This window comes from Sus scrofa, chromosome 14 (assembly GCF_000003025.6).
Source record: "Sus scrofa isolate TJ Tabasco breed Duroc chromosome 14, Sscrofa11.1, whole genome shotgun sequence".
NCBI lineage: Eukaryota > Metazoa > Chordata > Mammalia > Artiodactyla > Suidae > Sus > Sus scrofa.
Genome location: NC_010456.5, coordinates 110805686 through 110825347, shown reverse-complemented (window position 1 = coordinate 110825347; position 19662 = coordinate 110805686). Strand labels below are relative to the sequence as shown.

Sequence of the window (19662 nt, the reverse complement as noted above, 5' to 3'; positions counted from 1 at the left end):
TGACATAGTGAAATATAATCATGCTATTTCTGGAGTTCCTGTTGTGTCTCAGTGGTAACAAATCCAACTAGTATCCATGAGGACTCGGGTTCAATCCCTGGCCTTGCTCAGGGGGTTAAAGATCCAATGTTGCCGTGAGCTGGGGTATGTTGCAGACAAGGCTCGGATCTGGCATTGCTATGACGGTAACATAGACTGGCAGCTACAGCACCTGATTGGACCCCTTGCCTGGTAATTTCCATAGACCGTGGGTGTGGCCCTAAAAAGACAATCATCCTCCTCATCATCGTGCTATTTCTTGTTTTAAAATCCTTCTGTGGTTTCCCAACCCAGTGGGATGTGTAAGCCAATTTGCTTGGCATGGTGTGGCAGATTCTCCTGACTGCCTGCCTCCAAAGCCAACAATCTCTCTTCCACCTTGTTAACCGAACCCCAATTTTATTCTAATAACCACACAGCTATGCTTGGCCATGTGCTTAAAGAGTGCTAGGCTCCCACCTCAACCCTAGGGAGTACACTGTGACTGGTCTAAGTCAATCATGGTGGCCTATTCCCTTTCTAAATATTGAGCCCATTCATATGATGCAATTCTAGCCCATGACACTGAAGGGAAGTCAGCTGTTGGGAGGCATGGGAGGAGGAGGGAAAACATTTCTGGGAAAGATTTTCTACATCTTACAAGGAGAATGTCAATAAAAAGGTGACATGATGAGAGAGAAGAAAAGGCCCCTTTTCTACCTCCAGAAGTAATCCTAAGTATACCTGGAGCTGCTGTAGCCATCAAGCAACCATGGGGGCAGGGGACAGACAAGCTTGGGAATAACAAATAGAAATAGAAAAACCTGGGTTGTTGGAAACATCATTAAGCTGTGAAGTTAACCAATATAGGAGCAGCTCTACTATGGACTTATTTGAGATACTAAAAATTCATTATTGTTCTTATTTTTAAGTAGTTGAATCAGGGGATTCTGTTAGCTGTGGTCTCCTACCTGATTCATGTGGTTCACAACGCCTGATATGATCTAGTCCCCACATCATCCAAGCTCCTTAACAAGATTCTCATACACAACTCTGACATATTTATAGTTCTCTGAATTTTGCCTTTTCTTTCCTCTAAGCCTCTGTACTTGTTATTACTCTACATAAATGACTTCTGTTCACTTCTCTACCAAATGAACTCCAATTTATCTTTCAAAACTCAGCTCAAATGTCACCTTTTCTCTTACGAGCTGCCCCAGTCAACTTAGGTGCATCTCTGCTTTTGTAGTACTTTACTCACGCACATTTCTCTTAGGGCAAGAATAATTTTTTTTTTTTTTTTTTTTGGCTGTGCTTGCAGCATGAGGAAGTTCTGGGGCCAGGGATCAAATCCATGCTACAGCAATAACCTGAGATGCAGCAGTGACAACACTCGATCCTTAACCTGCTGAGCCACAAGGGAACTCCAATAATATTTTTTTTTTCTGTCTTTTCTAGGGCCTCACCCAGGGTATATGGAGGCTCCCAGGCTAGGGCTCTAATCAGAGGTGTAGCCACCAGTCTACGCCAGAGCCACAGCAACTCGGGATCCGAGCCATGTCTGCGACCTACACCACAGCTCACGGCAATGCCAGATCCTTAACCCACTGAGCAAGACCAGGGATCAAACCCACAACCTCATGGTTCCTAGTCAGATTCATTAACCACTGCGCCACCATGGGAACTCCAGAATAATTGTTTTAATAATTTTTTAATAATTGTTTAAAAAGCTGGCAGCTGTTTGAGAGTTCCCACTGTGGATTAGCAGGTTTAAGAATCCAATAGTATCCATGAGGATGCAGGTTTGATCCCCGTCCTCACTCAGTGAGTTAAGGATCCAACATTGCCACAGATGCAGCTCCCATCTAGCATTGCAATGGCTGGGGCGTAGGCCCAAGCTACAGCTCCGATTCGACCCCTATCCCAGGAATCTTCATATGCTGCAGGTTTGGCCCTAAAAGGAAAAATAAATAAAATAAATAAATACAAGCTGGCAGCTGTTTGAGTGGACCTGGGACCAGTGGCCTGGTAGGAAGACATAATATATAGGTTTTGGACCATAATGGGTATGTTTGGTCAGGGAAAGTGGGATTCCCTGGGCTTAGTCTAGATAGGAGAGATTTAGAGCAAGAAACCCCCAATTACTCTCCAAATAAAATACAGGAATTTTGAGCATTCCCTCCAGAAACTCAGTTTGGGGAGCTCTGGTAAAGAAAAAAGAACATGAAATAAAAGAAAGATAAGGGACTCATGCAAGGTGGGTTGGCAGATGGGACTGGAGAGAATGGCCCATGAGAGACTCCCTGTATAGTTTGTCTGTAGCTGCATAACAAATTATTATCTTTCCCAGTTTCCATGGGTCAGAAATTTAGGAACAGCTTGGCTCAGGGTCTCTCATGAAGTTGCAATTAAGATGTCAGCTGGGGTTCTAGTCATCTGAGGTCTTTTTTCTTTTTTTGTCTTTTTAGGGCTGCACACATGGCATATGGACGTTCCCAGGTCAGGGATCCAACTGGAGCTGCCGCTGTTGGACCACGCCACAGCCACAGCAATGCGGATCCAAGCCAAGTCTTCGACCTACACCACAGCTCACGACAATGCCAGAGCCTTAACCCACTGAGCAAGGCCAGGGATCAAACCCGCATCCATGGTTCGGGTTCATTACTGCCGAGCCACAACGGGAACTCCTAGCTACCTTAAATCTTAACTGGCTCTAAATTACATACAGTTATATGGCACACTTGCATGGCTGGCAAGTGGATGCTGTTATATTGGTGCAACGTCAGTGCCTTCTCACGAGGACTTTCCCAGGGATGCTTGAGTATCTTCATGACATGGCAGCTGGCTTATCCCAGAGTGATCTGAGAGAAAGCGTGTGTGTGAGTGCCAGGTAGAATCTTTATTCCCTTTTTTTTTTTTTTTTTTTGTCTTTTTGCTATTTCTTTGGGCCGCTCCCATGGCATATGGAGGTTCCCAGGCTAGGGGTCTAATCGGAGCTGTAGCCGCCAGCCTACGCCAGAGCCACAGCAACTCGGGGTCCGAGCCACGTCTGCAACCTACACCACAGTTCACGGCAACAGCCGGATCGTTAACCCACTGAGCAAGGGCAGGGACCGAACCCGCAACCTCATCGTTCCTAATCGGATTCATTAACCACTGCGCCACAACGGGAACTCCAGAATCTTTATTCTTTTTGTGTCCTAGCTGCAGATGTCACATATTTTCACTTCTGTCACATATTATCTGTTGAACATATTATTTGTTAAAAGTGAGTCACTAACTCCCAGTCCACATTCAAGGTTAAGGCAGTTAAGCACCACTTTTTGAAGGGCGGAGTATCAATTTGCAGACACCAATCCCCAAGACAAAGTGGCCAGGGACAATTCGGATAATAACACTGACATCTAGGGTTCAATTTTGAGTTCTGTGCTATGTTATAATCCCCTCCATGTCCCCAAACCTTCAGTAAAGTCTGATAAAACTAGAGTCATGTGGGAGTTCCCGTTGTGGCACAGTGGTTAACGAATCCGACTAGGAACCATGAGGTTGCGGGTTCGGTCCCTGGCCTTGCTCAGTGGGTTAAGGATCAGGCTGTTGCCGTGAGCTGTGGTGTAATTTGCAGATGCGGCTCGGATCCTGCGTTGCTGTGGCTCTGGCATAGGCTGGCAGCTACAGCTCCGATTAGACCCCTAGCCTGGGAACCTCCATATGCTGCGGAAGCGGCCCTAGAAAAAAGGCAAAAAGACAAAATTAAAAAAAAAAAAAATAGAGTCACGTGTAGGAGTACCTTGAGAAATGATGGCATAGCAGTGCCAAAACATGACAGTAACCATAGGAGGTGAATTAAGTCATGACTGAAAAATTGACAAATGCAGGAAATCAGTGCCACAGGCCATTCAGAGAAAGGCCACTCTTCAGAGATTCCAGCTGGGGAGGCAGGGTACTGTACGGCAAAGTTTAAAATGCCCATAGTACTTGGGATGGAAGCACGGGAGAAGGATATTGATTCCCTTCTCTTGGTATCCATTCTGATTTGACTACGGGCACTTTCCCCATGGATAGGCCATGTGGACTTGAAGATTCTGACTCCACCCTGGCTCTAGGAGAGGGACACACAAGCCAGGCCTAAGGTATTAGGCAAAATCCCATCCCTCGGTCACAGCTGTTTTTTCAGGAGTGAGCATATAGCCCAATTTCAGATAAAGAGACATATTTGCTTTGGCAAACAAAAAGTTTATTTGCTTTTCTTAGAGAGTGTATGAGGGGGCATTCTCTCTCTCCCTCTCCCCTCATGCCCTAAATTCTTGATGATATGGTTAAACTACTGAGTCAAACAAAACCTGAAATCAGTGATATCTCTGGATAGCCAATTATTTGAGCTAATAAATTATTGTTTAAATCAGTATGAAATGGGTACTATTCTTCCATTTTTTGCATGTTTGACAATTTCTACAATTACAATACAGAGGGAAAACTATATTAGATTCCATTTTTTCAACTACCAGTCTGGCAAAGATTAAACTGTCTGAGGATGCACTATGGTTAGTAAAGGGGTATTTAAAACAAAAAAACAAACAAAAAAAAAAACCCAGGAAGTTCCCGTCGTGGCACAGTGGAAACAAATCCGACTAGGAACCGTGAGGTTGCAGGTTGGATCCCTGGCCTTGCTCAGTGGGTTAAGGATCTGGCATTGCCATGAGCTGTGGTGTAGGTTGCAGACTCGGCTCGGATCCCGAGTTGTTGTGGCTGTGTGTAGGCCGGCAGCTGTAGCTCCAATTAGACCCCTAGCCTGGGAACCTCCACATGCTGCGGAAGCGGCCCTAGGAAAGGCAAAAAGACAAAAACAAAACAAAACAAACAAACAAAAACAACCCCAAACACTCCATTCTTCTAGATGCTCAGGCTCCAAATCTTAAAGTTATCCTTAATCCTTCTCTTGCTCTCTTATCACCCACACTGTCCCCACCACTCCCCATCCAGCCAATAAGCAAAGCCATTTATCATTGACCTCATTGTTACCACCCTGGTGGAAACCACTACCATTTCTTAGTGATTTATTGCAGTCGCCTCCTACCTGGTCTTTCTGTCTCTACCCTTGCTCTCTACAGTCTATTTTGAACACTGCAATCAGTGGGATTCTTTCAAATATAAGCTAGATCATGTCACTCCTCCAGACTCTCTGGTAGCTTCTCATTTCAGAGGAAAAGCCCTAGTCCTCATAACAGCCTACAACACACATACCTCTTATCTCTCGAATGTCATTTTTCAGTTATTCCCTTCACTCACTTTATTCCCCCCACAGGGGCCTCCTTATTGATAGGCCTTCTCTATTTTTTTTAAATTAGTGGTCCTTTTGCCTGAGTTTTTATGCATCTGTCCTCCCTACCCAGACACTTATCCTCCTTCAGTCTTTATTAAAACTATCAACTTCTCAGCGAAATTCACTTAACCATCCTATTTGAAATAAGTGTCCTTCCCACTGGCCACACTCATTTTCTTTTCTATATCACCATTTTACATACAATATGTTTTATTGTCTATCTTCCCACAACTATAAGCTCCATTAGAGCAGGAATTTGGCTCTAAAGAAGTTCTTTATGTACTGATAGGAGAAGATCTCAAAGAAATATTGTTAAATAAAAAATTGACATCTAACACAAAAAAAAACAACCCTCATGTCACATATGAAAATTAACTCGAGGCGTTCCCATTGTGGCTTAGTGGGTTAAGAACCCAACTGGTATCCATGAGGATGCGGGTTTGATCCCCGGCTTCACTCAGTGAGTTAAAGGATCCAGGATTGCTTTGAGATGCAGTGTAGGTTGCAGACATAGCTTGGATCTGGCATTGCTGCGGCTGTGGCATAGGCCGGCACCTGCAGCTCTGATTCAACCCCTAGCCCAGGAACTTCTATATGCCACAGGTGCAGCCCTAAAAGAAAGGAAAGCAAATTAACTTGAAAAAGATCATAGCCCTAAATGTAAAGGCTAAAACTATAAAACTTGTAAAAGAAAAAATAGATGGGAGTTCCCATGTAGATTAGTGGGTTAAGTATCTGGCAGTGTCAGTGCAGTGGCTCAGGTTGCTGCTGTGGCATGGATTTGATCCCTGGCCTGGGTGATTCCATATGCTGTACGTACAACCAAAAAAATAAATAAATAAATTTAAAAATAAAAAAGGAAAATTTTTTAAAAAAGAAAAAATAGATGAAAGTCTTAGTGATCTCAGGCTTAGCGAAGATTTCTTGGATTCAGCAGTAAAAGCATAATCTACAAAAGAAAAACTTAATAAAGTGGTCTTCATTTAAAAATAACTGTTCTTCAAGAGACATATACTGGGAGAGACAATATTTGCAAATAATCTGTCTGTTAAAGGACTTGTATCTAGAATATAAAACAATCCTCGGAGTTCTCCTCGTGGCTCAGTGGTTAAGGAATCCGACTAGGAACCATAAGGTTGTGGGTTCGATCCCTGGCCCTCCTCAGTGGGTTAAGGATGAGGCATTGCCATGAACTATGGTGTAGATCACAGACGTGGCTTGGATCTGGCGTTGCTATGGCTTTGGCATAGGCTGGCAGCTGTAGCTCCAATTAGACCCCTAGCCTGGGAACCTCCATATGTGGTGGGCGCAGCCCTAGAAGACAAAAAGACAAAAAAAAAAAAAAAAGTACTATGACTTAATAATATGATCTCTATAGGGAAAAAATATTGTGCACACTCCCTAATGCTTAAAATTAACATTTAAAAAAAATAAAAATAAAAAATAAAACAATCCTCAAAACTGAATAATAAGAAAACAACAAAAAACCCAGTTATAACTGGACTAAAGATTTAGACACCTCACCAAAAAATATATATACAATTATAAGCAAATGAGATGTTCAACATTATTAGTCACTAGGGATATGCAAATTAACTACAATGAGATGCTACTACATGCTCACTAGTATGGCTGTAAGCAAAAGATGGAAAATAATTTACCAAGAATGTGGTACCATGTGCTACTATGTCATGAGGACACTTAAGCAGCTCTCTGGAGAGGCCCACAAGGAGAAGAACTGAGGCCTTCTGCCAACAGCCACTATCAACGTAACAGCTGTGTGAGTGAACCATTGTGGAAGTGGATTCTCCAGCCCCAGTCGAGCCTTCACCTAATTGCAGCCCCTGCCAACATCTTGACTGCAACATCAGAGATATCACTATCAAATTCCTCGCCTGCAGAAAGTGATAGTGAATGTTTATTGCTGTTTTAAGTCACTAGGTTTTGGAGTAATTTGTTCATGGAGCAGTAGATAATATACAATCAAAGAGGATTATAAGAAATAATATATACCTTGCCTGGCACATAGTAAGCCCTTCATAAAAGTTAGCTGTTATCATGTTGTTGTGTAAATGCATGCATGTCTTTTCCACCAACAATTGCAAAAGACTGCAGCTCATTCCTTTTTTTGCACTCTCTGCCTCTCTCCATCCCTCTCAGTCTTTTAGCACAGCGCTGAGAACACATACGGCAGAAACCCCAGTAAGTAACTCTCAAAGAGAGGGAATTAAATCCAAAGGTGAAACAATTTACCTCTGTCACGCTTAACTTTCCACTTCTTAAAATATTTGACTATCTCTTTTGGTGCAGTTAATGTAAATGCCTGGACTTTTTTTTTTAATAGCCTAGTTTGTAATGAGTAAGCTGCAAAGGCAAGAAAAACCCAAGGGGTGAAGAGGGAAGGCTTGGTTGATTAAAAGGAGGCAATGAAGAAATGCACATTAGAGTTCCCTCATGGCTCAGTGGGTTAAGGATCTGGCATTGTCACTGGTGTGGTTCAGTCCCCGGCCTGGGAACATCTGCATGCCATGAGCACAGCCAAAAGAAAGAGAGAGAGAGAAAGCGAAAGAAAAGAAAGATAGAAAGAGGGGAAGGAGGGAAGGAAGGAAGGTGAAGGAAGAAAAAAAGAAAGGAAATGTACACTGGATAAGGCAGAAGACCAGGTAAGAGAGTCAGGGATGTACCCACAGTAATAAGAGTAAAAAATGGGAATAGGATCTAGAGAACAGCCAGGAGAATTACACATACAATTCAGGGCTTCAAGTTTCATGGATTTGAGCCCACATTTGCTGGGATTTTTTTGCTAATGATGACATCTTTATTGTTGATAATGTTTACTGACTCCATAACTCTGGGTTGTTGCTTTGAGAATACATCTCATATTTATAAAGGATTCAATACCAGAGAGCATTAAAAATACATCACATCTACTTAGATGAATAGCCCAAATGTCATCCCGTGCTGATAGCTTATCTTTTTTGTATGTCAAGGACAACAGACCATTATATTCTCTGATACTAGTCAAGGAGAGTTTTACAATTTTAGCCATTGTACTTATTAAGAAATTACTTTTCTTTTTTTTTTCCCCCTTCTTTTTTGGCTTTTTAGGGCTGCACCTGTGGTGTATGGAAGTTCCCAGGCTAGAGGTCAAATCAGAGCTCCAGCTGTCAGTCTATGCCACAGCCACAGCAAACCAGATTCGAGCTGTGTCTGCAAACTACACCACAGCTCACAGCAATGCCAGATCCTTAACCCACTGAGTGAGGCCAGGGATTGAGCCCGCGTCCTCATGGATACTAGTTGGGTTTGTTATCACTGAGCCACGATGGGAACTCCCAAGAAATTACAAATATTTAAATCTACACCTTATGGGAGTTCCCATCATGGCTCAGCAGAAAGGAAACTGACTAGTATCCATGAGGACAAAGCTTTGATCCCTGGCCTGGCTCAGTGGGTTAAGGATCTGGCATTGCTATGAGCTGTGGTGCAGGTTGCAGATGTGGTCAGATACTGTGTTGCTGTTGCTGTGGTGTAGGCTGGCGGCTACAACTCCTATTCAACCCCTAGCCTGGGAACCTCCATATACTTTTAGGATGTGGCCCTAAAAAGACCAAAAAAAAAAAAATCTACACTTTATGATAAAAGTTCATACAATAATTGAGGTCACACATGACATGGACCTGAAGTCAGATTATTGTTGTTAGGAGAAAAGGCTTATTTGTAAGATATTCCAAATTTGGTGCTCCGAGCAATGACCTGACCGTACACACATGCAAAGCACAATTATCAGTCGTGGGCATCTTAGTTCCTGGATTGGTAGTTAGGTAACATGATGCCATCAATTTTTGCAATGGGTGGATGGACAGTCATAAAGAAAAAATAGGTAATGATAATTATAACAGTAATATCATTTGTTGGGTTCTAACCATATGTCTGATAGTATAATGAGGACTTAACATTCTTTTTCTGATCGAACCCTCAGACATTCTAGTGAAGTACATGTTATTACCACTGCCATTTTACGGATGAAGTAACTGAAGCTTGGAGTAAGTCATGGAACTTCAGCTACCCTGTGCTACCCTTCTAAGTCTCTGACAGTCTTGACCAAGGCAGTGACAGGATGAGTAGATAAGGCTTTTTGCCTCTTCTTTTCTTCCCCCCAGTCATTGTAACTAATGCTATTTGGGGGTTAGTACTTTGATCTAGAGAGGCAGCACTGTGTGGCTAAGTTTACACTCTGGAGTCAGGCAGAAAAATGTTTCAATGTTGGTTTCACCACTTACTAGCTTTGTGACCTGGAGGAAGTTATGTTCATGGAAGCTCATTTTCTTTCTTTTTTTTTTTTTTTTTTTATGCTTTTCAGAGCTGCCCCAGTGGTATATGGAGGTTCCCAGGCTAGGGGTTGAATTAGAGCTGTAGCCATCGGCCTTTGCCACAGCCACAGCCACATCAGATCCAAACTGCACCTGCAACCTACACCACAGCTCACAGCAATGCCAGGTCTTTAACCCACTGAGCGAGGCCAGGGATGGAATCTCCGTCCTCATGGATGCTAGTCAGATTCGTTTCCACTGAGCCATGACAAGAACTCCAAGGCTCACTTCCTTACCAATAAAATAAGAAGGATGACAACACTTCCAGGGTTGCTGCCCTCAATCTTTCTCCACAGCAGCCAGAGTGACCTTTTCAAAATGTAAAATTGACCATGTTATCTAATTTCAACTCAAAATGAAATCCCATTGTTCTTAAGATATAAATGGACTCCCAACACGACTTTCAAAGACTCTCATGGGCTGGCCCCTTGTTTCCTCCCAGGCTGCATCTCAAACTCTGCTTCCTCTTGCCCCAAAACACTTGCCTAAGTCTCTCATTATAGGACTTTTGCAATATCATATTCTTTGTCCAGAAAATTCTGCCTTTCTTACCCCCTCTACTGCTCCCTATCTGACTTAGCTTAATTGACTCCACTTATCTTTTTTAGATCTTATTTCAAAGGACACTTTCGCTGGGTACATAACTCCCTATACTAAGTCAAGTCCCTCTAACACATTTTTAGTACATCACAAGTTTTCCCGTTATAGCATACACGCCATGCTATGCATTTAATTTTATATTTGTGAGTCCCTGGTCAATGCCTGTATCCTCCACTAGATCCTAAGCTCCACCAGAAAGAAGACCATGTCTAGTTTTACTCATCTTTGTATCCCTAGCACCTAGTTCAGGATCTGGCATGGATTGTTTGAAAGAATACATACATTAGAAGCTCCTGCTGTGATGCAGCAGGTTAAGGATCTGGCGTTGTCTCTGCAGTGGCTGAGGTTTTAACCCCAGCCAGGCCCAGGGGTTAAAAACCCAGCATTATTGCAGCTGTGGCACAGGTCGCAGCTGTGGCTCGATTCTATCCATCGCCCAGGAACTTCCATAAGCCACGGGGGGCGGGGGGTAGTTCCCATAGTGGCTCAGTGGTTAACGAACCTGACTAGTGTCCATGAGGACATGGGTTCGATTCCTGGCCTTGCTCAGTGGGTTAAGGATCCAGTGCGGCCGTGATCTGTGGTATAGGTCGCAGACAAGACTCAGATCTGGCCTTGCTGTGGCTGTGGCCTAGGCTGGCAGCTACAGCTCCAATTAGACACCTAGCCTGAGAACCTCTGTATGCTGCAGGTGTGGCCCTAAAAAGACAAAATAATAATACTAATAATAGCACATGAATTGGCTAGCCCTATTAAGCTTTACTGCCCCTGAGACTACAATTTTAGCCTAGAAACAAGCACCATTTGGATGTAAGGAACTAGTTTGGCGATAACAAAGCAGTGTTTCTCAAAGTGTGAATAATTTGCTTGGAAAATGCAGATTCCCACGCCTCACACCCAGAGATATAATTTGATAGGTACAGGATAAGGTCTAGAAATTTGCATGCCTAGCAAGTCTTCCAAGTGATTTTAGAACCACTGGTAAGAAAGGAAGGAAGGAAAGAAAGGAAAGGAGAGGAAGAAACGAATTCACTACCTTTTAGCAAACCCTCCCCGAGTAGCGGCAGGGCTCTCTTTCAAGTCCTGGTTTCTGAACTCACTGTCAGGCTTGGTGCTTCCAAGACAGCTTCCTAGAATGAAGGCCATGATTAGGAAGAGATGAGCTTTGCTAGTACCCTGTTGGGCAATGTCCCTGGTTACAACCACCGGACACCTGGGAGGGCTAGGCCTTGGGTTAAGGGGAAGGGGTGAAGGAACTGGAATTTTCTGGATGAATTATTGTCACCACCTAAAGAGAGAAATAGCAGCTCAAGCCCAAGGTCTCATTCATTATTTATTTATTCAAGTAAATTCTACCAAATACTAACTGTATTTCAGGTACTATGTTATCCCGAAACTATAATGGTACAGGGGAAAAAGAAAGTTAAAAAGATACTCCTTCCTGGTGATATAGACATCAATGGAACAATTTTATAAACATATGCAAAATTACAATTACCTAAGCTCTAGGAGTTCCTATTGTGAGTCGGCGATAATGAACCCAACTAGTAACCACGAGGACGTGGGTTTGACCCCTGGCCTTGCTCAGTGGGTTAAGCATATGGCATTGCTGTGGCTGTGGTGTAGGCCAGCAGCTAGAGCTCCCGTTCAACCCCTAGCCTGGGAACTTCCACATGCCATGGGTGTGGCCCTAACAAGACCGGAAAAAAAAAAAAAAATAAAAAATAAAAAACCAAAACCAAAACCAAAACCAAAGAAACCAATTCTCTTAAGCTCTACAAAATAGAAGAAATGAAACACATGATGGGGGAACTAATCAAATCACAGAGATCAGGGAAATAATGACTGAATTAGGATAGGAAAACAATGTAAGATTTTTGATCAAAAACTACCTACCTCAAAAATAAGTTTATTGAACTATACCTCTTAGTAGATGTATGGAGCTTTAAAAACATTTAAAATTACATCATGGATCACTAGATGACTATTATTTTTTAGTAAATTATTTATTGCTGCTAGAGTTCATCACCAATTCTATTTCCATTTTTTGTTATTATAGGTAAGAAACTTTTTACACAAATAAATGAATGAATGAAGTTTTGCCAAATCTTTGACACAATTTTTCAACAGCCTTAAAATTTGTTAAATGATTAGAAATCATATCGTTTGCAAAAGGATGTGTTACTCATTTGAGCGATCACTTGCTCAATCTCAAGCGATCCCAAAAAACATCACCAAGTGACAATTAATTGTTCTTATTACTCTTTCACTTAGAAGCATTATGGTTTTGGAGCTAAATACTCCTTAAAAATGTGTGTGTTTCATGATTTTTCTTGTTGATTGTGAACAAAGACCTATCTTAATTATTTAGGTCATGTTAACATGCCGTAAAAAGACACTACAGATGGGCAGAAATTGGCATAATAAATATATACAGGATTGTAATTTCAAGATTAAAACAAGTTTAAAATTACACGTGACAGAATTAAAAGAAAATGTCACCCTCTGAGATGGAGATATTAATTCCACTTAAATGAAATGGTTTCCTAAAGTTCAGGGCATTATACCTTAGATTTATATTTTGAGAACACTTTTGTCTTACCAGGTACATAAGTAGATACTTTTTTTTTTTTTTTTTTTTTTTTGTCTTTGCCATTTCTTGGGTCACTCCCACAGCATGTGGAGGTTCCCAGGCTAGGGGTCCAATCGGAGCTGTAGCTGCCGGCCTACACCAGAGCCACAGCAACACAGGATCCGAGCCGTGTCTGCAACCTACACCACAGCTCACGACAACGCCGGATCCCTAACCCACTGAGCAAGGCCAGGGACCGAACCCGCAACCTCATGGTTCCTAGTCGGATTTGTTAACCACTGTGCCACGACAGGAACTCCCATAAGTAGATACTTCTAAGAGTGCAGTTTCATCTACTTTGTGGAAGTAAACAGCAAAAAGAAAAGTCATTCTATGTCTGGTAGGTATAGGGTTTACAATATGGTATAAAAATAATTGTTTAGGGGGATTATTTACACAATTTATATCACGTTTCTGTCAAGGTAATAAGAATATAATTGAAATGCATAAATTAAGCAAAAAAAAAAGTGAGTGGCAGTGAGATTTATGCCCTAATGAATATGGATTTACATCAAAAATATTTTTTTCCTGTGTCTATTTCAACTTGAGTATGAAATGAAATGAAACTTTCTACTAGACAAGAACCAGTGAAGCTAAAGTATTTGGGGGGATTTCTGCCTGTGAGCCAGAGATGATATTATGTTTGTTTCTAAGACCAATCAAAATTAGTGATTCTCCTTGTTTTGCTTTTAGAAATAAGATCCTGTAGGAGAAACACTTTTTTTTTAAAAAGTGGTGTGTTGGAGTTCCCGTCGAGGCACAGCAGAAAGGAATCTGACCAGAAACCATGAGGGCTCGGGTTCGATCCCTGGCCTTGCTCAGCGGGTTAAGGATCTGGCATTGCTGTGGCTGTGGCGTAGGCCGGCAGCTGTAGCTCTGATTCGACCCCTAGCCTGGGAACCTCCATATGCCTCTGGTGTGGGCCCCCCCAAAAAAGACCAAAAAAAATTTTTAAAAATTTAAAAAGTGGTGTGATTACCGTTACCACCACCACCTGGGGGAAAAAAATGTGCAAAGGGAAACAGTTTATTGCTTAAAGGATGATGCAACTTGAGTTCCAAAAGAAGATATTCGTTCAGTTGTTTGGCTACCTGGAGGTTTTGACACACCAGGGCAATGAATTATAACAAGATGAAGGACAGGCGAAGGCACATTTGTCTTTTGCAAGGTGGCAGGACAGACGGGGAAATGGGAGAAAGGAAAGGGGAGCTGCCTCATCGGCTTTCTCAGGATGATGAGTTTTAGGAAAAATGCAGCAGATGAGGAACAGCAAGTTGATTCCCTTGAACTGTTCCCCACATACCCACTGCAAAGTCTTCCTGCAAACATTCTTCAGTTCAAAACTGCCAAAATATATATCTTCACATCCCTTTAGTCCTTACTGATTGCCCCCTCTCTGAATTCCTGCAGCCCTTACGGTCTTTTTCTTTCTGTCTGAGCCCAAAAGTTTCCCAGGCCAGGGATGGAACCCATGTCACAGCAGCGACCCAAGTAGATCCTTAACCTGCTGAACTACCAGGGAACTCCTCTTATGGTCTATTCTTAATAAGCTAGGACTCAATCTTTAAGTGACTATAAAGAAATCAGTCTTATTTTTATATATGGCTACCAGAATCAATCTCATTCTATATTATACTCATACCTCATGTCTGGTCATGTACCATGGCAGTTCAGGGGAAGAGGGTGAACAGGAAGTAGTGAACCTTAGACCTTCAAGAATGATTTTTATAAGAACAAAGGGGGAAATGCATTCTAGGGAAGAACATATGTTGGTTGGGATATAAATCAGCTGCTGGAATGAAGATTCAGACTAACAGCAATTGCTTCAACAAGTTTTCTCATGTACCAGCGCATGCACGGTCCAGAGGTACTCCTGTCATCCACAAGACAGCAGGTGACTTCTACCTTTTACTCTGCCACCTGGTAAAGTACACCTGCCTTGTCCTCATGGCAAAAAATGGTTGACATCTTCTGGATCTGCCTTCTAGATGACAAGAAGGGAGAAAATGAGGAAACTACTCTTGAGGATAGAATCTTTCCTTTTAAAGGCAGAACCCAGAGGTTTTATGTCAATTATAATCACATCCCACTTGTGAGAACTGTCACACAGACAATGCTTGCTGCAAGAGAAGCTGGAGAAGATACAAACGTCTGCTGGGAAGCCATGGGCCCAAGCTAAACCTTGGGGTTTCTAGTACTGAAGAAAATAGATGAGATAATATTGAGACAACTCGTGGTCTTGGACAGATGTAGAAGACAGAAGGGAGAATGGGATAAACAAGTGTCCCAATAATATCAGAAATTAAGATTCTACAGTGCCTGAGGAGGTGCAAGTGTGGGAAGCTATTGAAAGTGTATAAAGAATTACTAAGAAGAGTTCCTATCGTGGCTCAGTGGTTAACGAATCTGACTAGGAACCATGAGGTTGTGGGTTCCATCCCTGGCCTTGCCCAGTGGGTTAAGGATCTGGTGTTGCCGTGAGCTGTGGTGTAGGTTGCAGACACGGCTCGGATCCCTCGTTGCTGTGGCTCTGGTGTAGGCTGGTGGCTACAGCTCCGATTGGACCCCTAGCCTGGGAACCTCCCTATGCGGCGGGAGCGGCCCAAGAAATGGCAAAAAGACAAAAAAAAAAAAAAAAAAAAAAAAAAAAAGAATTACCAAGAAAGTTGTTTCTTTGCATGCTAATTTGTTTTTTTTAGGAAGGTCAAGTGCTGGTGAGATGTAGGATAGAGTGTGTATAGATGTGTTGAGAGGGGGTATCAAATAGTCAGGATGCGGAAGGTCCTTGTTATTTCAAGTGTGGTCCAGGGTCTCGCAAAATCAGAATCCCCTGGGAGCTGATCAGAAATGCAGAATCTCAGTCCTCACCTAGACCTACAGGGTTATAACCTGCATTCTGACAAATTTTTTAGATGACAGCTATCACCTTAAAGTGATTACTTAAAGTAATCACACTAAAGTCTGAGACGCACTAGGCTAGGTCATGTTATGGTATAGAATAATCATAAAATCTGTATCTTAAAACAACAGAGATGTATTTCTTACTCATGCTGAAAGTCCAGCGGGAGGAAGAAGGTGGCAAGTAGGTGACTCTGCTCCATTATCCTCACCTGGGCCCCAGCCTGGTGGTGCCTCCACCATCTGAACATCACCAGTTGGGTGACAGGGGAAGCTAAGGTGCAGCTCTCGTGCTTCTCTCACACTTCCTTGGTCAAAGCAAATCCCATGGCCTCCAACCTTCGAGGAGTTGGGAGGAACAATTCTGCCATGTCTCTGGAAGGCGGGGAATCAAAATATTGGTGAAGCCGGATGCCAGAGAAAGGGAGGCCTCTCAAAGGTTATCACAATACACATGTAAAATGATCAGATACTGGGAAAGTATAGTGTCAATTGTCAGGGAAAAGGACAGCATGACCAACACCAACAAAAACATTTCAGAATAAATATTCTTTTTGGTGGGGGCACACCTGTGGCATATGGAAGTTCCCGGGCTAGGAGCAGAATCGGAGCTGCAGTGCTGGCCTAGGATGGCCACACTGCAATGTGGCCACAGCCACAGCCACGCCAGATCAGAGCTGCATCTGTGACCTAGGATGCAGCTTGTGGCAACCCTGGATCCTTAACACACTGAGCAGGGCCAGGGATCAAAGCCACACCCTTACAGAGTCTATATCAGGTTCTTAACCTGCTGAGTGACAACAGGAACTCCCAGAATAATTATTCTAAAGAGGTAGTCAAGGAAGACTCTCAGCTTCACAGTCTAATTGACTGGGTAGAAAAGAAACATAACGGAAGCATTGGTTGCAGTGGGGAATGGAAAGGCTAGGTTTGGAATGGACACGCTAAATCAGAAATTAAGGTGGGTATTCACCCTCTATCTTTCCAACCTCATCTTGTAACACCCCCCTACCCTCCAGCCACAGTGACCTTTCCATTCCTTCATATGCCAAACTTGTTCTCACCTTAGGGCTGTTGTTTCTCCAGTTTCTTCTGGAATGCTTTTCTCTGGGCCCATCATGAGCTCCTGTCTGTCACTCAGACCTTACCCGTTTCATTTCCTCAAAGGCCTTTCCTGGCCACGCAAATGTAGCCACCCAATCACACATTATCACACCTCCCTACTTCAGTTACCAGCACAGTACCTACAGCCAACCAATATTTTAACAGGTCTGTCCCTCTCCTCCCATTAAAAAGTAAGCCCCATGAGAGCGTGAACTCTTGTCCATCCTCTGTCACCAGCTTCAAGTAAAGTGCCAGGTAGAGCTGGTACTCAATAAATATTTACTGAATGTTCCCACGATAATTTCACTTAAAAGGTATGCAATTATAGGAGACCTGTTGTGGCTCAGCGCGTTAAAAATCCGACATAGACTCCGTGAGGATGCGGCTTTGATCCATGGCCTTGCTCAGAGGGTTAAGGATGCCGTGTTGCTGCAAGCTGCGTCGTAGGTCACAGATGTGGCTTGGATCTAGTGTTGCTGGAGGATGGCAGCTGCAGCTCCAATTCAACCCCAGCGCAGGAACTTCCATATGCCACAGTACAGCCATAAAAAGCCGGGGGGGGGGGAGGTAGGCAATAACGTATAAATAGGGTTCCAATAAGGAAAACAGATTTGCAATAGTGGGAAGTTCTCTAAAAATTGAAGCAGAACAAGAAATATTTAGGAGTGTTCCCCCTCCGCGGGGGTAGAGGAGTGTAGGAAGACTTTCAGAGTAGAACAGAGTGGTTCCTGCCTGAAGTTAGGAAAGTTTCAGGGAGGGATGGGTCAGTGAGAGGCAAGTGTGGGAATAAGAAATAAACCATTGGATTTGGAAAGGTTGTTTGTGATCAGTGCACAAAGGAATAAAAACATAGGGCTTGAGGAAAGAAAGGACTTAGCAGGTACTCATTACTGCAGTGGTAGTGAGTAGCAAAGGGAATCAACACTCTAGCTGGATTGAGCGGGTTTCTTTGTGTGAAACCTAGGGTTCTTAACCTGAAGTTAATGGATCCCTACGGGGTCCAGGAGTCACCTTCAGGGACTCTGCAAACTCAGAAAGCATAATTTTGTGTGTGCAAGGGGGTGGGCAGTGGGGGGAAGAGGATTTGTAGTTTCATTATTTTCCAAAAGGTTGAGATCAAAAGGTTAAATAGCCACTGCCAAAGAGGAAGAGAATGAGGTTTTGGGGGTTTTTTTTAGTTAAAAAAACAAAACCCAGGATTTACTCTGTGGCTCAGCGGGGTTAAAGACCTGGCATTGTCATTGCAGTTGCGGTTGCTGCTGTGATGCAGATTCCACCCCTGTCCTGGGAACTTCCGTATGCCAGGGTCATGGCCAAAAACAAAACTCAAAAAACCGGAAGCGCAGAGAAGGGCTAAGCTTAGGGAGAAAAAAGAAAAACCTTTAAAGAAAGGCTAGAAACAGATTTTTTTTTCTAAAGTTCAGAATTACATCATCATCTCAGTAAAACAGGGAGTGAAGATCTGGAAACACTGGGGGAACCTGTGCAAATACGCTCCAGTGAAGGGAGATTAAAGAAGCTGGGCAGATGAAGTGGGCCAAGTCTGTCTTCCTCAACCGAGCCGGCAACTCTTAGCGATGCACCTGCGCAACGTCCCGTCCGGGAGATGGTGCCCAAGGCTGGGAATTGCTGGAACTGTTCTCTAACCAGTGAGCTCTCCTCTGAGACTCCAGCCCACCCGCCTGGGAGGGACAGCGGTCTCACCACAGAAGGAAACCGTCACTGGTCGGAGGGGTTCACCAATGAGTCAGCTCTGGGACAAGCTGTGCGTCCGACAAGTTTCCACATAGTTGCTGTGCTTCCCTACAAACATAGGCAGCTGCCACCAGCCTGGCCTCCCCATCCGTCTTCGTCTCTGAATCATCCCGCCTTATTTCGACATTTCCCTTCTCCTCCAGCTCTCTGCCTGGCGTAGGACCTAACAGCAGGCTTCCGGAGAACTCATTCACTCAACAACTGCAGGGTTTACTGGGTGAATGCGGGGCAAGCCCAGTGCCAGGCACTGGGGGCTGAAGAGCACAAGGCCTTCAGGAGTCCGCCCGCGCGCAGCCCTGAAGGACCAACACTCTCGATCTGACCTTAGTTTAACGGGCTGCTGCCAGCATGTCGCAACAGTTTTACCGACAAGTCGGCGGGCCACGCCAGGGGATGCCCGGCCCAGGCCCGCCCCGCCCCACGCCATCCAGAGATCCCGCGGGAACAGAGCTCTCGAGCCAAGGCCACCCGCCAGCAAGCGATCCTCGAGTCTCGGGATTCGGGGCGGGGGCTCGAGAACGGGTCCTAACGGCATCCGTCAGCGGTTTGACCTTGAAAACCTGGCACCGCCCTCCCCTTCCACCCCCCCCGTCTTCACCCCACCAAACCCGGCTGCAGTGCCCACAGCCTCACCGGCGCCAGTCCGGGGCCCAAATTCCGCCTCGATAGCCCCTGGCGCTTCGCCCTCTTGCTGTAGCCAATCAGATTCCGACGTGGTGCTGGCCAATGGCCGCGGTCAAAGTATCAAGAGTGGTTGAGCCTATCAAAGTTTAGCCTTAAGTTTCTCCCGCCCTCTAGAAAAGTCGGAGGGCGGGTTTATCTTACATGTCGGCCAATCAAATGGCCAATAAACAAGACACCTCCAAGATCAAAGGGGAAGGGGTGGGATCTAAGCAGTAGCAACGCCGCGGGGCGGAGGAATGACAGGCAACTTTACTAATACCACAGACATATTTTTTCTA

General features: G+C 44.0%; 1 long non-coding RNA gene across 1 annotated transcript; it reads right to left on the bottom strand.

Annotated features, from left to right (window-relative positions):
- On the bottom strand, positions 15615–19617 carry LOC110256623. Its single transcript, XR_002338384.1, has 2 exons — positions 19334–19617; positions 15615–18748 (listed from the first exon to the last, which is right to left on the bottom strand). It is a non-coding gene; the product is annotated as an uncharacterized LOC110256623 (long non-coding RNA).